This window comes from Heterocephalus glaber, unplaced genomic scaffold (assembly GCF_053883595.1).
Source record: "Heterocephalus glaber isolate CG9 unplaced genomic scaffold, H.glaber_assembly_v1.0 deba00001600, whole genome shotgun sequence".
Taxonomy (NCBI): Eukaryota; Metazoa; Chordata; class Mammalia; order Rodentia; family Bathyergidae; genus Heterocephalus; species Heterocephalus glaber.
The window spans coordinates 37,183,034-37,205,543 of record NW_028258372.1 but is presented as its reverse complement, the minus strand read 5'-3'; the positions used below and the strand labels follow the sequence as shown (position 1 = coordinate 37,205,543).

At 39.4% G+C, this 22,510-nt stretch overlaps 1 protein-coding gene, 1 long non-coding RNA gene and 2 pseudogenes across 6 annotated transcripts in view; 1 reads left to right on the top strand and 3 right to left on the bottom strand.

Annotated features, from left to right (window-relative positions):
• LOC147823176 (uncharacterized) overlaps positions 1-22,510 on the top strand; it is a 50,824-nt gene that overhangs the window by 2,423 nt on the left and 25,891 nt on the right. The window lies entirely within an intron of this gene.
• LOC147823178 (forkhead box protein M1 pseudogene) lies at positions 6,878-16,542 on the bottom strand (annotated as a pseudogene).
• LOC147823177 (forkhead box protein M1 pseudogene) lies at positions 6,878-22,422 on the bottom strand (annotated as a pseudogene).
• LOC147823175 (uncharacterized) overlaps positions 6,878-22,510 on the bottom strand; it is a 56,216-nt gene continuing 40,583 nt past the window's right edge. For both annotated transcript variants that reach the window (XR_015444210.1, XR_015444211.1), the window contains exon 4: positions 6,878-13,014. This is a non-coding gene — a long non-coding RNA (uncharacterized LOC147823175). The remainder of the gene's footprint in view (positions 13,015-22,510) is intronic.

The following is a 22,510-nucleotide window of genomic DNA, read 5'->3' as shown; positions in this document are numbered from 1 at the left end:
TGAAGAGCTTGGGAGGATTTCTTGGAGATTTCTGTTTAATGTTCTCAAATCCACCTTCCACTGAATTGTAGAGCACACAAAGCAGGTAAAAGAAGCCTATATCCTAAAAAGTTGAAGAGCAATACTGAAGTAATTTGCCAGTCAGCATGAGAATTTGCAAGCAGAAAGGTTTTCAAAGCCAAAAAAAGGTAACTGGTCACTTTTGTGTTGCATGTAATCTAGCATGGTGCTTTGCTCAGAGTGAGTGTGGGGTACATACTTGTTGAATTTCATTGAAAACTATTTCAACCTAAATAAATAAAATGAGGAAGAGATGGAAATAAAGACAGTTGCTGCAACTTGTCTCTTGATTCAGCCGTGATGCTTTAGTAGGGATGGCATTTCTATGACCCCAATTGGGACGAAGTGTGTTTAGGAATGGGGAAAAAAAGTACCTGAACAATGAGCAGCTTTTACTTTCAGGGAGGCTGTGAAACCACTCGGGGTCATGGTAGGAGGCCATTATTAACAGGGAAACACCCTGAGTACAAAAGAAGGATTCATTTTCAGGGAGACAGACACTCTAATAAGGTGTTCTTTGTGACACCTTCAGAATGATCCTTTTAAAACTGGAAATCTCTGTAGACTATCACTGTCACAAAGAGGCACTCTCTACTGCCTCCTTAAGATAGCTGACTTTGTCCACAGCACAAACTGTGATTCTTTGGACCTGCTGGTCCAGCTCCCTCTATATCTCCAGGCCCAGAGTCTCAGTGCATTGGGCAACAGTTACACTTACTCCACAACCTTCCTCTCTCTGCTTTAAGTGTTTCTCTTTTTCTGGAAATCCCAAAGTGCCAGCCTGACTTCTTTCCTTATGGCCATTCTCTACTTCTGTCTTTGGATGGATTCATACATTTATTAATTCACCGCTGGCTGCCTCACAAGCGGAAGGACCTGAGTTTGATCCCCGGTACCAAAAAATAAAATAAAATAAAATAAATTTATTCATTCAGCAGCCAGTATTGATTGAGCATGGCTCAGGATGCCATGTTGAATGGGTGTTATGGTTTGGATCTTAATTGTCTCCCCAAACCTCATATGTTGAAGGCTTAGTCCTCAAACAAGCTATATTAATGCTATTGGGAGATTTGGACCCTTTGAGAGGTGATGGAAATTTCAGAAGGTGGGGCCTACTTGGAAGAAGTTGGGTCATGGGAGTGTACTCTTGAAAGATGTATGGGGATCCTGGCCCCTTCCTTTTTCTCTTTGCTCCCCAGCCACCAGGAGGTGAGTAGCTTTGCTCCGCTAAAATGGTACCTTGGTTCATGAATGCTTTTGTTTGCAAACAATTTGGTTTGCAAACAGAATCATTTGGCAAAATTTTGTTTTTGTTTGAAAATTCTGTGTCGGGTGATAAACATGACTGCAGCTGTCTTTCCCACACAAACACAAACATGGCCATCTTTTCCAAAATCATAGAACAAATTAAGTTTGTGAACTGAGGTACCTCTGTACATATTCCCTGCCATGATGTTCCACCTTCCACAGACCTGAGTGATGGGCCCAAGCAATACTGGACTAAGACCTCTGAAGCTGTGAGCGTAAATAAAATTTTCCTCCATTTAAGTTAATTTTCTTAGGTATTTTGTCATAGTCTCAGAGAGCTGACTAACACAACAGGACAGCTGAAGAATCAAACTCTTAGAGAGAAACCTAGAGCCTGTGTGGCCTGGGTAGCCCAGCTCTCCTTCATTCTCACGCTGTTGTTACTTCACCTATGGAAATCTTCAGTGGACTCCCTCAAAAGAAGAAAAAACTGAACCAGGAAGCACTCATATTATTTATCTTAATAGGAAGTATGTATCCATATGCTACCATTCACTTTCAACTAGGTACAATAAAAGCAGCTAAAACTGAGCATTTGCTATGTGCCAGGCTGTGTTCTATATACATTAACTTACTTAATCCTCACCGAGCCCTATTATTTTCCTCATTTGGTGGATGGAGAAACCAAAGGGCAGAGAAGTTAAGTGAAGACCTTGTTATTCTGAAACTGAAGGAATTAGAATAAGTGAATTTTGAATCAACTAGGTTAAGAATGAGGGCTGGAAGTGTAGCTCAGTAGCACAGTGTGCACTCAGCATGCCACAAAGTTCTGGGTTTAATCCCCAGCATCAAAAACAAACAAACAAAAAGATCTAAGGGTAGCAAGTGGGGGAGTGCTTAGCTAACTGATGACAATAGGGGGCTTATGAGATAGAAGTGTCTGTGCTGTATATCTGACAATCTCATTTCTAGACACAGTGTGGCTTTCATCCGAATAGCTAACAGATTTTTATAAGGGTTACCTCATCACCTTCACAACGATTCCAGCAAAGCCTGTGTGGTTTGATGTCAAAGTGTGTGCCTGGAACAGCTAAAACATGGAGAGGTGACATAAATTCTTGAAGTTCCACTGTGAGTCAGTGTCTTCACTGAACGTGGCACCTGGCCGTGGGATTCCCAGGTATAGCACTAGGATTTTCCCACATCTCTAAAACATTTTCCTTTATACATTTCCTGCTCAAATGAAGTTCCCCTAGCCTCCAAAAATGGGTAAAGCTTCCATCATTTTTAAACACCATTGAAGGCAGGTAGGGGTTTCAGGACGTAACAGAAAGAGAACTAGACTAGGAGTAAGAACTCTAGGCTTTGCTGTTCTTTATTTCTTCCATGGGGTTTTGAAGAATTTCTCTGCTGTCAGATTTCTACTGCTGTAAAATTAGATGGAAGCAGGTAGCTTCTAAGGTACTTCAATGCCAACAGTCTACAACAGGAAGATAGCATCTCTATATTTTACCAGATTATAACTGAAGGTTAAGTCACTCAGATGTCTACAGTCAGGATTTAAGTCTTTAGAGCAGGAATTACTTTTTTATTTTCAGAAATGCCTTGTGATGGGGATTGTACAGAAAGGCTACGGGAGGTTTCCAGGGCAGGAAATTGAATCCTCAAGTGAAGGCATAGACCAAATCAAAAAGGGTTAGGGTTAGAGGGAGATGGATGCAGCTCTGTGTTGGTAAATATGGAAGCCTACTGTTTTAACATGCCAACAAAATCGGTATCAGCTAAGAAAGGGTAGGGTTCTAGACTATTGCCTAGTCAACCTTGAAGACTTTGCTCTTCTTTTTTTTAATCAAATTAATGGAAACAATTCAAATATCTGCCAGTAGAAAAGAGAACTGATCAAATAAATGATATAGTACATGATCCTTTGCATCACACAGAAAGATCTCCAAACATCCTGTGGTGAAATAAAGAGACAGATACAGAGCAGTATGTTTTAGTATGGTGTTTGATATATATATATAGGATACTGTGTTAGTCACTTTTCTCATCACTGGGCAAAATACCTAATACCCACAACTTAAAGAGGACAGATTTATTTTGGCTTACAGTTTGTAGAGGTTCAGTCCATAGTTGGCAGTCTCCAAAGGAGGGCTGCGTGGCAGAGAAGTGACTTGTGGCATGGCGGCTGGAAAGCAGAGAGAGCTTGAAGATAGGAGTGGAGAAGAGATGAACCCTCCCAGACCATGCCCCTAGTGACCTGCTTCTTCCAACCACATCCCACCTCCTAATAGCAATTTGGCTAGAAACTCAACCATGGACTAATCCGTAGGTGATTATAATGGGCCCATGATCCAGTCACCTCCCCAAGTCCCCATCTATGAGCACATGAGGCTTTGGTAGGGAGGGACATCCAGATACAAACCATAACAGATACACAAGAAACCAGAGTAGTAGATAAGAGAAGAAACCCAGTTTAAAAATATAGATATAGGAGCTCCAGTAGCACAATCGGTTAGCGTGTGGTGCTTATAAAAATATGGATATAGGTATATTAGATACATAGATATGTACCTATATCCATATATTTGATTACTTTTGGTACATATGCATCTATTTGTCTAAAATATAAAATAATAACTTCATTAAACTACTGCTTTCTCTCATCCCTGGCACCGTTGCTTCTGCCTTCACCGCACTGTTGAGACTCTTCTCACAAAGTCAGTGCGAGCCTCAGGACGTGAGCTTCTGCTCCTTTGGCCTCCATGGGATGGAATACTTATGTGTGCCGTATTGTTCTGAATGCTGTCAACTCTTTCAGGTTCATGGCCCTGTCAGCACCTGGTGTTCTCTCTCTCTCTCTCTCTCTCTCTCTCTCTCTGAAGGTACTCAATGCTCAGTCTTGTTCCCTTCCTTCTTTTCTACCCTTGGCATCACAAAGACCTCTTGGCTTCAGTGCTCACCTCTCTATGCATGTGATGCCCCGATCTGTATCTCAACCCTGGATCCCCCTCATAAGTAACTTCTTAAAGCCTGTTGAACAGTTTTATCTAAATACAGTGATAGGATCTCAAATTCTGATCCTAGGATCTCAAATTAAAAGGTCAAAAACATGTGAGATTTTTCTCTCTCTTATCCTCTAGTCCCAATCTCTGAGATTCTGCTGACACCATTCTTGCTTAAAATATGATGTCCTTGCACCCTCCCTCTCCTATCCCACTCCATCCACGAAATTCAAATATCTCTCCCTTCCTTTTATTCTTTTCCATTCCCCAAATTTCTCATTTCCTCTCATTCACTCCCACTGTTTCTCTCTTTTGGACTTACAGGCTAACTTGTTCGTCTTCCTAAACCTGAACTTTAATGATTCAGTAACTATTCACAGCCAGTGAACTTTCGTGGTCTCAGCCTGTGAGCCGGGTCCTGTACCGGGCCTTCCCACAATGCTGCATAGCATTTAATCATAAAATTGCTTGTGACTTAGATATTGACTCATTGTATAAATGGCTGAAGACTCAGAGAAATTAAGGAAATTCCTCAGGGCTTCATGAGAAAAAGCAGAACTGACACTCAACTTAAGGGCTCCTAGTTCCTTCCCAGATACAGTCTAACCACCTTGACTGTCAAGATCCTCTGCAGAACGCCGCCCTGTCCCAGCACTCCCCCATACAAGTCACTCCCCCGCCCTTGAACATGTTTAGTTCTTCCCAGGCTTATCAGTTTGGCCAGTCTTATTAATCTCCCATGTAGCAATGCTCTTTGAGAGCCAACCTGAGCTGTTGAAATCCCCTCCTCTTTCAATATTGACCTTAGTGCCGCCTCTTTCTTGAAGTTCTGCCTGTCCCGTCCTTGGCTTCCCTCTCCCAGTTGTGCTCTCTTGAAGTATGCTTTGCCTTAAATTATAATTCTTTCTATGTTCAATAAAGGAAGAGGCAATTTTATTCTGCCACACTTGTCAGCAGTGCCAAAGGAAGTACTTGTTGAAGAGATGAAAGAATCGGTGAATTAACAGGTAACTACAACAAAAAATACACATCACTCAACATTCTAGGGCCGTGAAATAGATTAGTATAACTTAAGTAATTTGTATGGGAATTAAAAGAAGTGATTCTCAGTGGTTTCTAAATATAGGCTATTATGTTTTATTACAATTTATTCTGAAAAAAGTAATGATTTTTTTCATAGAATTAATGTTTTTCCCCTGAAGAACTGTTTTTATGTTATGTGATTATTTACTTCCTTAAAAAAAATTTTTTTCTCCTGTTAAAATGTCTTTCTCTTATGAATTAATGATAGTTGCAGATGATGGTTGAACTTTGGTGTATCCTTATTTGGTAAACTGAAAACTTTGATGACTTATGTTCTTTCCTCTCCAATTTATTTACACATTCATTTGAAATACATGATTGGTTTGTGAAGTCTCAAAGTCTGGAAGCCACTGCTCCAATTAACTGAATCTAACCAAGTTAGTCTTGATTAGCATCTTAAACAAAACTAGCTCCTAGTAGCATTTGGTCAAACAAAGGAAAAAAAATCTATTATTTTTGTGTTTCATATTTGCTATGGAAACTGTTATTGCTGTAGTTTCAAACATGTTGGTATTTAAACAAGTCATGGCATATGTCTAAATTTTCCTTCTTTTTAGTCTCTAAAAATAGAAATCAAATTTCCCTTTAAACCATTCGTTAAAAGATGTGTTTAAACCATTGTGAATCTCTTTTAAAGGAATTTGAACAATCAATGGATCATAAGAAATGGTCATTTCATTCCTTTCTCTGACCTATAGACAGCTGGAAAAATATACACTACTCTTTTTGATATTTGATCTTTTTTAGTTAGGATACCAGAAGGATTTTGAATATGTGATTTTGATTAACACAAACAAAACATGGGGGCTTCCTTCTCCTGATTTCATTTTCTCATCTGTTCCTCATCTTCCTCCTAATTTTTTTAGGTCAGTGAAATATAACTTCCTGTTTAGTTTCTTATGTTATTCATTTAAAGGTTCCAGAGAAAACTGGAAGAGGAAAATTATAGTATGATATTGAGAATTTGAAAAGGCAAAGGCTTGCTGCATTTAAAATGATATTCGTTACAGAATTTAGATAACTCAGTGTTGTTTTTTCCATATGAGAAATATTTTACTTTTAGGTTATTCAAAATGAAAGCTGGAATTGGAAAGAAAAGAAAAGCAACAAAAGGCCTAGTGGGTCAAAAATGTGCTGAGATAGTCCTTTACATTTCCAAACCAAAAGAGATTTCTTAAAAAATAGAAGAAATTCTTTAGTGCTTTCATTAATTCATTTTATATCTGCATAAACTCTTTTCTTACCATGGTCTAAAGTGGTTTTTTGCTACATTAAATTAAGTGAACATAATTCAAAGTAATAACAGCCACATATTAATAAAATTGGCACATTTTTATTTGCATAAAAATAACAATGAAAAATCTGAGAATTGCCTGAATGTGTACAAAAAGCAAACCATTATCCCCTTACCAGGTCTTGAACGAATATCTTAATATTCACATAAAGGGCCTAGTCCAAGCAGGTGGTATTTGTGTATATCATTTAACTTTTTATTTTGCTTGAAATGAGTTTTATATTATTACATTTCATGAGCCACTTAGCCGTTCTGGTTAACTTCTTAGGAATAAGGATAAGAATAAGAGATGTATGGATAGGAGCCAGTAGTAGCTACAGCCTGTATCCAAATCTTGGCCAATTAAGTATATTATTCTTTTTCAGGAAGAGGGAAAAAAGTATACAGGTGTGATCAAAATATATGTTGCATGATTAAATTTTTTAAATGTATTACAGTTAAAGATACATCATATTAACCCTCAAAATACTCCCCTTCACTTCAAACACACTTATCCTATCCTTTTTCCACTTTCTGAAGCAGTTCTGAAAGTCTTATTTTGTGTCTTTACAAAGTATAATCAATATGGTGAATGTGGCTGCTGGATGACATCTATTGGAAAGGTAGGCTCATAAAAAGTGTATCCTCATCCACCTTGTTCACCAGATCTGATATGCAACTTCCGGCTCTTTCCCAAAGTCAAAATGACCATGTAAAGTAAATGTTTTAAATCAATTCAGTACATCAAGCCAGCCACGACAGTGCAACTAAAGACACTCATGAAAGAGGGTTTCTAGAACTGCTTCAGAAAGTGACAAGAATGATGGGAAAAGTGTTTGAAGAGAGGAGGAAAACCTGGGGGAGATTAATGGCAATGTGTCTTTTACTATGATAAACTTTTAAAAATTTAAACGTTCACCATATCTTTCAATCACACCTCGTAGATAACTTAGGGAACCCTACATCAATACTTTTAAACAAATTCTTCTAATTAAAATTGAATGTATATTTTTATACTTAACAATCCCAATTTTTTGAGGAAAACAATCCACATTCATTTAACTTAAAAATACAGAAAGGGAAGTGGAATAAATAAATATCTATAATTTCATCATCTACAGATATCCTTTGTATACCCTTCAATTGATTTTGTACCAAAATGGTATCATTTTGTACATGTCATTTGCAACTTATTTTTTTCACATAACAATAGTATTACTATCTTTGATATCAGCAAATATTCACCTAAAATCAATGTAATACATAATAGAATTTCACTGTGTTAATGCATCATATTTTTACTCTAGCCAACCCTCAGTTACAGTATATTTTTATTTTTGTATTCTCATTTTTATGAATAATCCTGTAAGGTATATCCTTACACTTACATCTTTAGTACCTTATGGATTCTTAAATGTCCATAGATTTCTAAACATAACTTACTGATTTTTGTAAATCATTGGATTTACCATATGTGCAATACTCCTTCAGATAGGTTGTACCAATTTTCATGCACAACAATGTGAAAGAGTATACATTTCTGTATTTTTGAATTGTTGACTAGTAATGAATGTCAAAGATTTCTTCATAATTTCATTTGTTTTGTTCTCATATGAGGTCAGTTTCTCACTTTTCACATTGATCTATCATATGTTGGTGTATTATATATTAAATATATCAATTCTTTTTCTATCAAATGCAGCAAGTTTCCTTTTTCAATTTTTCTTTTAATGTTAGTTACAGCACTTTATGTTGTATTTGTTTTTCTGTAGTCATATCTGTTGATCTTTTTCTTTCTCCTCTCCTTTCCTTTCCTTTCCTTTCCTTTCCTTTCCTTTTTTCCTTTCTTGGTATTGAACCAGCCCTTTTGAAAATTTTATTTTGAGACAAAGTCTTGCTAAGTTGCTCAGGTTGGCCTCAAACTTGTGATCCTCCTTGCTGCCTGCAAGTAGCTGGGATTCCAGGCAGGCACCAATGTGTGTGGCTGTCAATACTTTCTTTAACAGTGCTTTAGAGGTCAGCCTTAGAGGAGCCTCTGAGGAGCCCATGTGGTAAAGCACTGAGGCTGCCTGCCAGCAGCCCTGTGAGGGAGCCATATTGGAACCAACCTTTTAGTCCCCATCCAGCCCTCAGAAGACAGCGGCCTGCCAACAGCCTCATGAGAGACTAAGCCACAGTGATTCAGCTAAACTGCTCCTGGATTCTCAGCCCTCAGAAACCACGTGAGACAGTGCTGTGTTAACTTTTACACAGCAATAGGTGATTGATAAAGGGGATGCCACAGCCAGTTGGAAGAAGAGATCAGAAAAGACTTTCTGGTGATGGCTGTGGTTTGATCTTTTATCACTTTCACTGTAGCAATTGCTCCTCCCTGGGTTACTTCTTAGCCTCCTTCACCAAACCGGCTCTTTACAATTTCACTTCTCTACCTTCTTATCCTCACCCTGTTTCCTTCCCCTTCTCTTGCTCCCTCTTTTTTCTCTCTCAGTTGGACAGCAGTGTAAAGGGTTTTGTAGGGGCTAGAGGCATAGTTCAGTGGTGGTACATGCATAGCATGCATGAGGCCCTGGTTTTGATCTCCAAGTTAGAAAGAATTATATAAATTATTCTGGATTGTTTGTAAAGTGGAAACAACTTTGATGATTACATATGTACACATATCCATACATGTATATGTCAAGTTTCAAGGGGGAATCCAAATTTACATCCATGATACAGGTAGATAGATACTTCACCCCTCCTACCAATCCTCCTGCATTAGTGAGCTTTCAGTTTCTATAACAAAATACCAGAGATACTTTATAAAGAGAAAAGGTTTATTTTGGTTCAGAGTGTGGGAGGTTTTAATACATTGTTGGTTGGCCCCATTGCTTTGGGCCTGTGTTGAGGCAGCACGTCATGGCAGGAGCATGTGGTGGAGCAAAACTTCCCACCTCATAAGAAGACAGGAACCAAAAGAGGAGAGAAAGTGGTGGAGGTCTTTCAGTCCCTATCAAGTTCATGACCCCAGTGACCTAAGGACCTCCCATGTTGCTCTTCCTCCTAAAAGTCCCACCACCTCCAAATAGTGTCACTGGGGAGACCAAACCTTTAACAGGTGGGTCTTTGGGAACATTCACCATTCAATCTACAGCACCTGCAGCAATCTGTTAACTCATTTTTGTGCCCATTGTGAGTGGGCCAAATAAACTGTTCTGTAAATAGTAATTTTATAGTCAAGTGTTAGGGAATATTTAAAATCAACTACACTATAAAAATTGTACTAAGTAGTCAGACTAGATACTTGATTTTTTATTAATGAACAGAACAAAAAGATTGAATCTACAAGCCCTAAATGTTTTTGGTAAGAAAAAATTTGATGACGGAGATAGGAAGGACAGCTGGAAACAGCACAGGTAAAGGCTATTTGTTCTGCTTTTCAAAAAGTTTGCACCAGAGTGCTAAAATTGCTTACAGAATTGTCCATTCTACTTGTCACATTATAATACAAATAATGTTTACAACAGACACAGTATACATGTGGAGTTTATGTAATGATTAAAATTTCAATTGTTTCCTTACTCCTGTTGCTTACACAGATAAAGCATTTTAATTGTGTTTTACTTTTCTTTGATAGATATCTCAGCATTCATTTACTAGGGTCCATGTGTCATGTTTTAAGGTAATTTATTTCTGTCACCAGACATTTCCAAAATATTTGAATGATGGTATATCGTTTTATGGTATAATTGTATGTAATAAAACAATAAAACCTCAAGGTGTTATGTGATATAATAGGACTTTATCATAGCATGACTCTATATAGAGCTGGCTTCTGAAACATAACAACTAATTATAGGAAAAGTTTAAACTAATCCTTAGTCTGTAAATGCGTATAACCCTAACACCCAGCTCCAGATAAGAATGATAACGTTAAAAAAGAGCGTCACTGCCTTAATTTTAAATCTCTTAATGACAATTAAAAGTAGCATTCAATTTAGAAAAAATATTTTTCATTCAACATTGCTCCAGCTGACAAAATGCTACAAGAGCAATTGTAATTGAAAGGACTCTATTGAGTCACTTAGACGTTTCGTGAGACTGGAGAAAATACCGAAGAAAACAAGGCAGGGGACACTCCTGCCCCACAGAAGGAAGAACCAAGTGACCTCAGAGATCCTGTTTATCCGTGAGTCCTCCAGCACTTCAGTGATTACTCACAGTTTTGTGGAACTTTTAAAAAATTGTGGTTTTTTTCCTGCTGCTTTAGAAAATAAATCTAATGTTGAAGTTTATGCAACTCAGTGATTTTTGCAAGGCTTTTTAAAAAACTGATTTAGTAGATCCCAGGTACTTTTTCTTGGAAAAAAAATTCACTGAAAACAAGTTACTTCAGTTTTTCCAAGCAAATGTCTTAGTTTTCACCAGATTCCAAATAGAATTAAAACTCCACTGTGTCCCAAGTGCTTGCCAAGGGTATGCTTGGTTTTTAACCAGAGGTCTCATTGAAAACACTCATTTTGCTAATTGCATCCTTTCCCAAAAAAGTGAGAGCATAACTTAATGAAGAGAGAAAAATCAAGCTCTCCATAAAGTATTTGATTTGCTTTACTTGGTGTGTGTTTTCAGAATTTATGGAAAGTTATACTTTGATGCAAAGTTGTAGGATGAATACTGTTCCAGCCAAGTTATAAATCTCAGCGAAGGGAAGTTTAAATGGCAAGTGTTGGGCAGGACAGTGCCCTCACTGCAGCTTAATTCTGCTTGAACAAAGACCCATTCATGAAGCTACTGAGCCACTTAGGGTTTGAGTCTGTCACCAGCGAGAAATAAGCTTGCCAGAGCTGTTAGGGAGGCTCATCAGGAGAAGTCAAAGTCATGCAAAGAAAGCTTTAAAAATGTACCTGGGAGAGCCAGGGATTTAGCTCAGTGCTTCTGCTGCCTGCCTCACAAGTGCAAGGACCTGAGTTCGATCCCCGGTACCAAAAACAATGTACCTGGGATCTTCCTGTGCACCAGACTTCTTATTGCTCAAGCACTATTCTGGGCATGTATATTTCATTAGGAAATAATGTGTGTTTACAGTTTGATAAAAGGTAGCAACTTCAAGTTCCACCTACCACATAACCAATGTGGTTTTTGTTTGTTTTCTTTAATTCCGTATTCTTTTGTGAAGCATATAACCACCTCTTAACTAGAAAAATCAAACAAGCATTAAAAAAACCATTGCTGTTCAAATTTGATATCATTTACTTTTATAAAAAGGAAATTTCATTGATCATAATGGGACTGTTTATCAACCAGTTCCTCCTTTGTGGGTTGTAATCTTACTTCAGGGCCCAATTTCAAAGACTTACAGAGAACGTTCTGTTGGGAACAATAACAATAGCATAAAAATAGCTTAGTATGCATGGCTGAGGGTGTAGCTCGAAGGTGGAGCTCTGGCATAGGTGCACAAGGCCTTGGGTTTGAACCCCAGCCTGGGTGTGTGCACGTGCACACACACATGCACACAAACACAATAGTATACTTCTCAACACTTTTCATTTTAATTCTCCATTTTTAATTCCCTGTATCATTTGTCTATTAAAATACCGAAAGCGACCACTCAAGCCTTGTTTTTTAAAAGGCTTAAGAACAGAAGAGGAAGGCTATGTAGCTACAATGCTTATGTCACTCTGCTGCCACCATTTTTGGAACTGTCCTGCCCCAGGGTGAGTCCCTTGTGCTTCCCTCTCACACTCCACTGCCACCCGGCACCTTGTGGAGTCGTGGATGATCTGAGGGTACGGACACTGTGCTGAGGCCCCCTCAAGGCTGTGGGCTCTATTCCACTTCAAATTTCCTCACAGGGGAACACACTTCACGCACACTCAATTTCCTGTTCTGAAATAAGAGTTGATGGAGACACCAGTAACTAAATTCTGTGGCCTAAGTAAAGAAAGTTACATATAGCATTCAAGTTTCCCTTTTTTGCTTTGTTCTTACTGTGCTGGGGATCAAACCCAGGATCTCATGCATTTTGGGCAAGCACTGCACTGCTGAGCCACATTCCCAGCTCCAAAGTCTGCCTTTTAACTCGTTGCTGTAAGTACACACAGTTTTATCTGATCTGCTTCTTTTCAATGTAGTCCATTTATTGTGGGTCTTATGCGTACATTCCTTCCGGTTCTTTTCCTTTTTCTTCTGGTCCCTGCCTCCTGATCCCTCAGCAGGTGTCCTCTCTCTACCCCCATGCTCCACCTTCAGCCTGTTTCACCTTTTCTTCTGCACACCTTCACTTTCTCGAAATACTCCTCTATCTTGACTCTCTTCCCCAAGGCATCTCAGAAAGCTCTGCTTAACTTTAAATGATTCCTTCATTTCCTGGGTTGTAAGTAGAAAATGCTATAATTAAAACAATATTTCTAGAACATCCTTCTGTACTTTAAAATATTAGGAAAATATTTCTAACAGCATGCAATATGTTGCTATTACATTAAGACACTAAAGTAACTATTTGAAGGTATAAATCAAGCAGGGTTGGTTTAATAGTCTATTAAACTATTTCAAGCTTATAGAAAGTTACAGAAAATGACATAAATTACTTACCTTTGTCAAATCTAAATAATTTCCTTTTTTTTCTCTCCTGAAATTGAACCCAAGGCCTTAAGCATATGTGTTCTACCACCAAGATGCAACCCCAATGCCCTGTCTTCTTAGGCACATGTATAAGATAAGAATATGCATATCTTCAAGCTATGTTTTCATCCTCTGCCTAACATGCCAGCGCTATACACCCAATTTTTTCTTTTTTAATCTTCTTATCATTTTATTACATATATATGTATAATAAATGAAATAGACTATTGATATATTTTTAAATTTCATATCAATATCATACCATCTTTCATTGTTGAGATTTACCTATGTTGATACATATAGCTCAAGCTCATTCATTTTGATTGTTATACAGAATTATTTTATATGAATATACCTCATTTATTTATATCACTATTAGGTGGTTTCTAAGTATTAACTGTTGCAAATGTCATAAGAACTAATATATTTTCTTGAGGATGTGCATAAGAGTTGCTAAGAGTTATGAACATGCACATCTTAAAGCTAACTATATATTGCTAAAGTGGTCTCAAATGTGGCTGATCTGATTAAAATTCCCATCAGCAGGATATGAGCTTCTCTTTCTCTACACTCATGTCCTTGACATCATTGCCTTTCTGATAAAAAAGAATGCTAGTCGGGCATGATGGCACATGCCTGTAATCCCAGCCCTTGGGAGGCTGAGGCAGGAGAACCACTGCAAGTTCCAGGCCAGTGTGAGCCACATAGTTAGTTCAAGGACAGCCTGAATTACATAGCGAGCCCCTGTCTCAAAAAAAAAAAAAAAAAAGGGATGCTAGCACAGCTTGGATACAGTTGATGTTTTTCTAATTATAAGTGAGTTTGGACATTTTTATTTCGTGTTGTTTCTTTTTCTGTGACTTGCCTACTCATATCCGTGGCCTGTTTTGCTTTTGTGTCATTTATTCTGCAGATAATTTTCCTTTGTGGGTTGCGTGAGATATGTGTGTAATTTAAAAATCTTCCATATGATTAATCAGTTTTTCCAGCACCAATTATTGTAGAGTCCCTCCTTTTCCCACTGATTTTAGTGTTGTATGCAGTTGCCATGTATGAATGGTCCCATTTTACAACTCTTTATTTGGTGCAATTGACTTCTTTTCTTTTCTTCCAACCTGGATTGTATTCAATAGGCAGTTATGGTAGTGTTCCTGAGCTGGCTCACATACACACTGCCAGCCAGAGTCTAAGGTGGTTCTTTGCAAAGCTGAGGTACAACCTGAGGAACCAGGCAGGTGAGGGGTCCTTTCTCTCTTTTCAGGCCTCCACCTGAGTTCAGTGCTGGTCTCCCTGGCATGACTGGGGACGTTGTCAGAGAAACATCTCATGGGGGTACATCTGGCTGTCCACTCTTGCTTCAGCTCTATCCATTCCATCTCCAAATCAACTCTTGGCTCAATACAAGACCTTTCAAACCAAGATTTTTTCTTGCAGAAAAGCTGACTTGGAAACATAGGGAGGTGGGAGGCAGGGGCAACAAGAGGGACCCCAGCAAGCAGACTTGAATGTCTTGGTGCCCATAGTAAAGAACCCTTGAGGCAGGTACCTTGGTCCTAGAAAAAACCATGCACCAGGTCCTCCACCTCTAGGAACCAAAAGCAGGGGACAGAGGTGAACTCCAACTCCATGTCATTCTACTCACCTGCCGGCAGGCTCTAGGTAATGATCTTAGGAAATAAGCTTACATTTATAATTGGAGGAAAATTTGGAGAATTTATACTATTTACAAAGACCGCTCTGCAAGAAGCAGGAGAAATGTTACTGTAGGTCACAGAATGGAAAGGATTCAGGGAATTCCTAATTTCCTTTTACCATTGCTTTTGCCATTTCCACCCTTCAGCTCCTGGCACGGAGAGCAGAGGAATCTTTCTCTCCAGAGACCAGTTATAGCCCCTAGAGCTTGCAAAGGTCCCAGCGGTGGCTAAGGTGTGACTGCTGCCTTTGCATGATCAGGCCAGGTGCAGCACGGTCCCTGCCTGCTGTCCTCACTCAGAGGGTGCAGTGTACACTGAGCCTTGGGCTGCCCAGCTTCATGAGTGCCTGGAACAGTGGGTAGCTTGAGCGTAAGGGTCAAGGTGCAGTCTCTGCTGGAGCTCAGGAGTGAATTGAGACCTGCTGATACTGTCAGGTCCGAGGGGGTCCTACTCCAGCCCAGGGAAGCTGATGTCCAACAGGGTCTTGCCAAGGCTGTCATTCACTGAGTCTAGAACCAGGCTTCTGTTGAGAATGGTTGGCTGAAAGACTGGGAATCTGTGGTTCCCAGGAGCCTGGCTTGGGGACTTCCAGATCTGAGGGGGAGGACTGCTAAGGGGCTCAGAGGCAAGGTCAAATCCCTCTGAGTCGAGGAGCTCTCTGGCTGAGTCAAAGATTGCTTGGTTTTCAATGGCCTGGTGCTCATATCCATGAGCCCCAGGGAGTAAGGCAGGAGCCAGAGGTGCCAGGGGGTTATATAGGCTGAAATCCAGCCCCCTCACCTTGGCTGAGGGTGTGAGTTTCCAGGATTCAGGGTTTGGGGAGGAGAGATCTACTCGAGGTGGAGGAGATGGACAGCATCTCTTTAATGGGGGTCTTGAAAGGTCCTTCCTTCTCCTGGGGGCAGCCAAGCTGTAGTGCAGGATCTCCCAAGGACTGTACCAGGATAGGGAACTCTGTGGCATGTCAACACACACTGAGGCCCTCCAAGAAGACAACTCAGGCTCATCCACACAAGGAGCCAGCAGATGCTGTTTCCTTTGAGACCAGCTTATCTCCTCTTTTTCTCTGTTTTATCACAAGCATTTCTGAGACATAACCATCCTGGGAACTTGAGCGCACTGTAGGACTTCCCGGGTGTTGGGGTGGGAGAGCAGGATGAATCCTCCCAGGAGTAAGATGACTCTTCTTTGAGAGATGAGGTTGAGAGGGCCATGATTCCCAGGGAGGGCTCTCCACTTTGATGGGTCTCGCTAAGGGTGGCATGTCCTCCCCAGGCTGGGTTTCTTCCTCCTTGATAGACTAAACCAGAAGCAAAGGCAACAGCTTTCTCCAAGCAGGGAATTTCTCTTCCTTCACTGCTCCTACAGCAGGAAGGGGCTATTCCCTGATCAGCTAGCAGCGCCTTGAGGGCAATGCAGAATCCTTTGCTTGTTGGTAACTGCTCTGAGCTCATAAGTGAAGCTTCTAGGGAAATGGCACCTTCACCATGGGCTGCAACACCAGGGACTTGTTCACTGGGAACTGGATGGGCACTAGGTACGAGCTGACCTCTTCTGCCTTGTACCCAGTGGAAGGCAGCTATGCTTACCACTGTACCACCAACTTGCCAAGCACCCAGTGGGAATTCAATTTGATAGTCACATTTCGGAGCAGCTTAGCATTGGGCCATTTCTGCTGCTCAAACACCTAGTTCAAAGTCAATAATCCATGAGCACTGAGGTTAATGGTCCAAAAGGAGACCTTGCCATTGGCAGATGTCTTGCAAACAAGCATGTCATGGAGGGAAAGGTTGTGGTGAATGGAATTCTTCCAGCCTGGCTTGGCAAGGTGCTTAAAATAGAGAAAGTGATCTTTGATCCAAGTATAGATGTCCTTCAAGGCCATGGGCTTCCTCTCAGCAGTCCTAATGACAAACTTTCATGGCTGTGGAAGAGTAAGATGGCTTCTCAGACACAGAATCCCACCAGGATGTTGATGCTCACAAGGGTTCCTCAACGTACCCTGATTCTACTCCAGCTGACCATTCTCCTTCTCCTTTGCTTCTTCCTTGATGCTGCAGGAGCTCAGCCCATCAGAACTCATCTTTCCAACCCGCCTGATATTGGTTAAGCTGTTGTCCACAGTACAGCCTGCTGCCTCACTGCCAGCACAGGTCTTCTGCTTCTGCCCTGGAGGGGCTGGCTCTGGGTGGTCTAGGAACATTCACATCCCTAGCTGTAGGATTTGGCCCTAACCTGTCAGTGATCGCTTTTGTTTTCTTGGAATTGCTGCTTTAGACTCAGGTGGGGTCCTGGAAAGTGAGTTTCATTCCCCCACTGCTGATAAGGATGAATTTGTTGGGCCCACTGCTGCCTCTCTCTTTTCCTGGTGCTCAGTGCCATGACGATGCTCTGGATTTTGGAATTGTTAGGGATGGCCAACACTTGTGTGTTGGGCAGGGTGGGGTGGCTAATAATCTTGACCCCAGTTGGAAACTGGCAGAAGCTGGACTTTGCCACCTCCTAGGAGGCCTGTGCTTGACTAAGCCCCTGTTGGGTGGGGTGTCCTCTCAGGCTCTTTCACCCTTGTTTCACCTGGAGCATTTTGAATAGGAAGTGGCAGCCTCAGTCTTTGGAGAATCACGGCCCAGGGCGGGTGGTTTTCATTGCCAATCCGTGGTTTCACTGAGCATCACAAATGTGGACTCTCAGGCTGCAGTGCCGCCAGCAGGGCCCCATATGGCTGCTCCTGTGGGCCTGCAGGCCTCCTGGTGTGGGCTGAAGAGGAGCCCCAGGGGAACCCTGAGGGGAAGGGATCAGGGCCCCTTATTTTCATGTCCTGTACCAGTGCTGCACTTGTAATTTTTCATAGCTTTCTAGTAAGTTTTATTTTTTAACAGGGAAAATTCCTTTACCTTTTTCTTTTTCTTCAAAACATCTCTTCATTTACATTTTAAAATTCACTTGCCCCAAGTCAGCAGAGATTGTGGCTGGAGTTATGAACTCAGATGGATAGTGAGTATTTTAACAATATTAAATCTTCCAATGAGCAAGATATATCTCTGTGTGTATGTAGTCTCCTTTCATTTCTTTCAATTAGTTTCAGAATTCATTTATCTAAAAGGTCTCTGACATGTTTTGTTAGATTTACTCCTAAGAATTTTGATACTGTTACATTGAAGTATCTACAAATCCAATTCAGTTTTTAAAAACTCTGTTGTTCTACTAATTTGTTGATCATCTGGATTTTCAATAATTGATCTTGTGAATCGTTATTTTAATTTCTTTTTTCTTTGGTACCAGGGATCGAACTTGGGACCTTGCGCTTGTGAGGCAGGCGGTGGAACCACTGAGCTAAATCCCCTGTGGGTTAGTTAATTTCTGTTTTTACAGTATTTATACTTTTTTTCTCACCTTACTATTGTGACTTGAATTTCTAGTAGAATGATGAATGTAAGTTGGAGTAATAGGTTTTCATGGGTTGTACTTGACTGAAGGTAATACTTATAAAAATTAGGCATCTTGTTTGTATAGGTTTTACGAGACAAGCTTTATGAGATTAAGGAAGTTCTTTTTCATTTCAAAAACTTTTGTTTTATTTTAACTATGAATGAATATGGTCAGCTCTGATGTGGACAACATTACCACATTTTTCACTTATTTTTATACTTGAGATTGCTTCTAAATTCATATGCTTCGTGGCATAAAGATTATGTTAGTTTCATATATGATGTTTTTTCTATTATCTGAAACAGAATGTGTGAAATAGAATTATCTCCTTATTGAAAGTTTAATAAAACTTTCCTGGAAAACCACATGGGACTGATAATGTTTTTTGTTTTATTTTGTTTTTGAGGTACTGAGGATTGAACCCAGGGCCTTCTGCATACTAGGCAAGCATTCTACCACTGACTTACAGTCCACCTCTTTAATTTTTGTGGTTGTTGTTGTGAAATTTTGAGACAAAGTCTTGCTCACTCACCCAGGCAGGCTTCCAACCTACTATCCTGCCTCAGGCTCAGCCTCCTGCGTCCCTAGGATTATAGGTGTGCACCACCACACCTAGCTCTGATAGTGTTTTTGTAGGAAAAATTTTAACCTTTGCATGAATAAATTACTTATTTTAATTTTTAAAAGTTTTCCTAGTACATGTTTGTAGCACATAATGATTACACTCATTGTGGAGAGTTAGTACAGGTACATAACATCTTAATACTTTTTTCTTCCCCTCCCCTCCCTCCTCTTCCCTCTATCTGAATTTATTTAAAGATTAAACCCCTATTCAGTTTTTTTATTTCTTTTGAATCATTTTAGATCGGTTATATTTTTCTAGGAAAATTTTCAATTTTATCTATATTTTAAATTTATTGACTTAGACTTACTCCTAGCATTTGCTTATTATTTGTTTCTGCTTTTTATCTGTATTTATGCCCCTTTTCTCATCCTAAAAGTTGCTTCTTTGTGCTTTTTCTCTAGCTTTCTGATTAGTCTTGCCAGAAATGTGTCTATGTTGTTAATCTTTTTGTTTTTTGGTACCGGGTATTGAACTCAGGACCTTATGCTTGCAAAGCAGGCAGCGGAACCACTGAGCTAAATCCCTGGCTCTGTTAATCTTTTTAAAAAAATAACTTTTGCTTTTACTGGTCTATTTCTACTTTGTTTTCTATGTCATTTATTTTCTGCTCTTATCTTTATTTGCTTACTCTATTTTCTTTGAGTTTACACTATTTTTTTATTACTTCTCTCCTTTTAAATTCTATTTTATATTACTTCTTAAGTCGATACCAGCTTACTTACTTTTAATTTTTATTCTTTTTTCTTGTGACCAGTAAGGCTATAAATTTCCCCCTAAGAAATCCTTCGGCTTCAACCCACAAGTTTTGATGTATACTAATATGTTTATTATTTTTCAAGTATAAGAATGAATTATTCTTTTCTGATATGAAATTATTTAACATGGTGTTTTGTTATGAAAAATTTCAAATATACACAATGAATATCTAGAGTCAAGATTATAAAAAATTTTGACAAATTTAGGCATCTGTGTTTTTAAATTTTCAAATATATGGACTATATTGATGTCCCTTTTTGTTAATTTTGTTAATGAGCCTAACTTATTACACATGTTCAGAGATCAGTCTGTGTATGATATTTATTCTTTGTTATATGTTGAGATTTTTATTGTGAATTCTGATGTAATCTATTGTATAAAGTTTCTGTGAGTGAGGGCCAGGGATTTAGCTCAGTGGTTCAGCCACCTGCCTCGCAAGCACAAGGACCAGAGTTCGATCCCCGGTACCAAAAAAAAAAGTTTCTGTGAGTGCATGGAACCAATGGAGTTTACTTATAATTTTCAAGGTTCTCTGTATGTCCATTTGCTAAAGCTTCTTGAACATCTATGTTATAAATACCAACCTGAAATTCTATGTACAGGTGACTATCAATGGAGAGTGAGAATGAAACAAAAATTTTTCCTAAGCAAAAATAGAATTTTTAATTGAAGAACCCCACTGAAATACCTATGAAGATATTTCCTTAAGCCAAAGGCAAGTTATCTCAGAAAGGAGATTTAAAATGCAAGAAAGGGAGATGGGAAAATAATTGAGGAGTAGAGCACTTGCCTCGCATGTGTGAGGGTCTGGGTTCCACCCTCAGCTCCAAAAGGTGTGTGTTAGGGGTGAGGGGTACAGAAAGAAACAGTGAGCAAGTGAGGTAAGACAGGGCAAATATTGTTTTATTAAAAAAAAACCAAACTCTTGGTGTGGTGGTGTGCACCTGTAATCCCAGCACTCTGGGAGGCTGACAGGAGGATCACATGAGCCTTGCCTGGGAAACCTGGCAATTTTGCAAGACCCTGTCTCCAAAAAAAGAGAGTATCTGGGTCTGTAGCTCAGTGTGAAGGCTCTAGGCACCATCCCCAGTGTGTGTTTAGAATAATCGCTAATTTAGAATAATAAAACAATATGAAAGTGGAATCTTAGACAACAACATGTGAAATGGAAGATAGTAGTTATGATTCACAGTTTCCAAGATTCAAGAGGACAGGAGAGATATGCAGCTTAGCATTGCCGTTAGACTTTGTTATGTGAAGTATTTATGTTAAAATTTAAATTATAACCACTGAGAGAAAAGAAAGAGGGGCCGGGGATTTAGCTCAGTGGTTCTGCCACCTGCCTCACAAGCACAAGGTTCTGAGTTCAATCTCCAGTACCAAAAAAAACAAAAACAAAGAAAGAAAGAAATATGATATATGTGTCAAAACAGTAGAGGAAGGAAAAGGAAAAGCAATGTAACCTCAAGGAATTCAAATTAAAATGTAAAAGTAGGGAGGGAAATGCATAGAAAAAGCAAAGTAAATAGAAAGAACAAAATAAGATGATGGAAATAGGTCTAAAGATAAGTGTAGGTATAATAAACTACCCAGATAAAAGATATAGTTTGTGAGAAGAGATTGCAAAAAAATCTGTTTGATACAGAGGGTAACTGCTGGCCAAGGTGGCAGGAACATATATGCTATCTTATGGGCTGGAAGCTGTGTTCCCATCAAATTCACTTGTTGAATCCCTAAACCCCAGTTTGGCTGTGTTTAGATGTGGGGCCTTTAAGGAAGAAAGAAAGGTTAAATGAGTGATATTGATTCTTTCGTATTTGTTGAGATTTTTATTGCCAATTCTTTTGTGACCTATTTTACAAAGTTTCCATGTGTGTTTGGAAAGAATGGAATTTACTTATATTTTTCAAGATTCTGCATATGTCCATTTGCTAAAGATTTTTAGTTATGTTCTTCAAACACTTATGTCTTTTCTAGTTTTTGTATATCAATTCCTAAAAGAGATATATTAAAATTTCCCCTATGTGTGTTGATTTCATTTTCTCCTTGTAGTTTGGACAGTTTTGACTTGGTATATCGTGAGGCTATGTTTTGTTTTGGTTTTATCCCAGTAAGATGCATTTATAAACCATTCTCTCAGGAATAATTTTAGGAGTTTATGTTACTGTTTCTCTGGGCGAGTTGTTATTTCTTCACAATTCCGTAGTCCATGGTAGAGGTGTTTTCAAAGACTGCTGATGCTGGGAAGGGGAGATGTCAGTTTTTCATAATTTTACAGAGAAAGAAAGAGTAGGAAGCTTCATAGAAAAAAAGAATACAAAAAAGTCTTACTTTCTCCAATTTTACAGAGAAAACTTGATCAGGTCCTGTGTTGACCCCCAAGGGTTTGAGAGGTGCTCACACAGGTGAGTGTCCCTGCGGCTGAAGGTGCATTAGCCTGGAGGTAAGTTATCAGCTCCTGCTGCTCACTCAGCCTGAAGGGAGATAGGCCTCTCCCCTTTCCAGATTCTGTCTGGAAAACTGCTTCTGGATTCCACAAACACTGGATTCTGAAGAACATTTAAATAGTTCTTCACACAAAGCCCCCAGTGATAAATCCAAACACTTGGCTCAGAAGATAGAAAAACAGGCACAGGGCTCACAGCCCATCTCCCTTGTCCCCTTTCAGCCGACAAGAACACAGGGCATTGCTATCCAGATCTTCAAGCTGTCCCCGGTTGAAGACTCCTGCCTTTCC